Source organism: Brassica oleracea, chromosome C7, assembly GCF_000695525.1.
Source record: "Brassica oleracea var. oleracea cultivar TO1000 chromosome C7, BOL, whole genome shotgun sequence".
Lineage (NCBI taxonomy): Eukaryota > Viridiplantae > Streptophyta > Magnoliopsida > Brassicales > Brassicaceae > Brassica > Brassica oleracea.
The window spans coordinates 32,201,400-32,204,273 of record NC_027754.1 but is presented as its reverse complement, the minus strand read 5'-3'; positions in this window follow the sequence as shown (position 1 = coordinate 32,204,273).

Genomic DNA, 2,874 nt, shown 5'->3' with positions numbered 1-2,874 from the left:
GGAGAGGTTGATGCCTCACATATTATAACGAACGCAATGATTTTCGCGGAGAATGGCGAAAATCTTATTCCCAACGTAAGTGTGTTGTGCCGAAATATTTGTATCTTGTTAGCAAAGTTTACAATAACGTAGCATTTACTTGTTTTGAAACAAAACAAAATTGTTGGTTTTATTTGTTAGCAAGCTAAACATTATTTTAGCTTGGTGCCGGAATTTATCAGCCACCTCAGTATTTAAATAGCATTGCCTAAAATGTGTTACATTGCTAGAGGAAATTGTTCCAACATTAATTAAATATTGATGTTTTACATGTTTTACAAATTTACAACATTCAGGTTGAGAGTAGTGGGACTAAGCAAGCGCAACAGAATGGTGCAAGTGTGGACCTGGTTACTGTTGCTGAAAGCTCTAACTCCCCCAAGGGGTCAGCAACCCCTAACGAATTGGTATGATCTGAGCTCTTAATTTCTGGAGAAACATTATGCTGATTGCCTTACCGTTATGTTCTAAACCACAGATTGTCGACCCAGGGCTTGTGTTTCCGAAACCCACCTTTTCTTTAGGCCTAACTCAGGAACAACCAAAGAAGGGAAATACAAGTTCTGTTGTTATAAACGAGGAATCCCGTGGCATAGTGGTTAATGAAGATTGCATTGGTGTTCAAGCCCCCGATCCGGAGGCCCCATGTCACCCTTGCAGGAAAAGAAAGTGGCAGAAGGTTGTTCCGAAAGCGTTAGTCGGTGACTACAAATGTGAAAAAACATTTCTAAGTAGGGCTTGGGAGGCTCATGTTGCGTCAAAGAGCAGTGACGATTCCATTGAACTTGCAGCAAAATTCAGTCAACTAATTGAGATGCTTAAATCTCCATTGTGAGTTACTCCCAGTTTGAAATCGTCAGTATAAGTTTGTTCTTAATTCCTAAGTTACACTTTACATACTGACCACATTTTTTTGTTTAAAATAGTTCCTTTACTGTTAATGGAGTAAGGATCAGTAGCAAAGACATGACTGTAATGCTGGAAAAGTCATCCCATCTACCACCCAAGGTTTGTCTTCTGTTGTGTATTTATTTTGTGAAGGTGGGTTTGGTCTTTGTAAGCGAAAGATATTTTTTTTAGGTTGTTGATTTGCTGATTCATCACACGCGGGCCTTATATAACTCCGACACTGAAATTTTTTCGAAGAATCAATTAGTGTTCCTGGACACAAAGTTTGTGTCTCAGTTCTCGAAGACTTATGTGCGGTTCTCGAAGGTGGGAAATAAAGATAGTTTTATGTTTCCCGCTTCACTGTTAGAAAGTTTTAATGCGGCATGCACCAACCTGGATCCATCTCGGTACTACTTCCCTTTTAACTTCGATAAGTCACACTGGGTTGGAGGGTGCATAGATGCCACAAGTTGCCACCTAGTTGTTTTGGATTGCAACACCTCTATCCGCAGTGATCGGCTGATATGCAATGAGCTGCAGCCTTTTGCAGTCATGTTCTCATATTTACTCAGACAGGCTGGGAAACATATCTGCATGAAAGACATGAAGGCGCTTGCGTTTAGGGTTTAGGGTTAAGGGTTTATTTAAACTGATTAAAGTTTACAGTTTACGGTTTAGATTTTAGTATTTGAAGTTTAGGGTTTAGTGTTTAGGGTTTAGGGTGTACGGTTTAGTGTTTACGGTTTATTGTTTAGTGTTTTGGGTTTATTAATTAGTGTTTAGGGGTTAGGGTTTAGTGTTCAGATTTTATTATTTGGAGTTTAGGGTTTAGTGTTTACGGTTTAGGATTTAGAGTTTAGGGTTTAGTATTTAGGATTTAGTGTTTAGTGTTTAGGGATTGCTGTTTAGGTTTTAGGGTTTAAGATATATCCGTACTGTCACATAAGTAATTGTCCTGAAAATATTATTCGATACCGGTTAGATAACTTCCACTACCTGGATATAGTACGAGTTGACCTGATAAACAGAAAAGTAACCGATTATCTGAATGTAAATATGGTTTTTGTTGTATGGGTTAGGATAATTTTTTTTAAAAACCACGGCAGTAACAAGTGTAAACCGAACCCTATATAAGCACTTGGGTTGATGGCAACCCAATGGTTTAGGGTTTAGGGTTAAGGGTTTATTTAAACTGATTAAAGTTTACAGTTTACGGTTTAGATTTTAGTATTTGAAGTTTAGGGTTTAGTGTTTAGGGTTTAGGGTGTACGGTTTAGTGTTTACGGTTTATTGTTTAGTGTTTTGGGTTTATTAATTAGTGTTTAGGGGTTAGGGTTTAGTGTTCAGATTTTATTATTTGGAGTTTAGGGTTTAGTGTTTACGGTTTAGGATTTAGAGTTTAGGGTTTAGTATTTAGGATTTAGTGTTTAGTGTTTAGGGATTGCTGTTTAGGTTTTAGGGTTTAAGATATATCCGTACTGTCACATAAGTAATTGTCCTGAAAATATTATTCGATACCGGTTAGATAACTTCCACTACCTGGATATAGTACGAGTTGACCTGATAAACAGAAACGTAACCGGTTATCTGAATGGAAATCCGGTTGTTGTTGGATGGGTTATGATAATTTTATTTAAAAACCACGGCTGTAACAAGTGTAAACCGATCCGTATATAAGCACTTGGTTTGATGGCAACCCAAGGGTTTAGGGTGTAGTGTTAATATAAACTGATTAGGGTTTAGGGTTTAAGTATTAGTGTTTACGGTTTAGGGTTTATGGTTTATGGTTTAGGGTTTATGGTTATGCACGATTGTCCCTGTGAAAATGAAGCATTCGTATATAATACTAGTCGATCCGATATAAATATTACTAACCGGATTGAAGAAGTGTTTAGGGTTTAAGGTTTAGAGTTAAGATGTATTTACTTCGCCTGATATTATTAG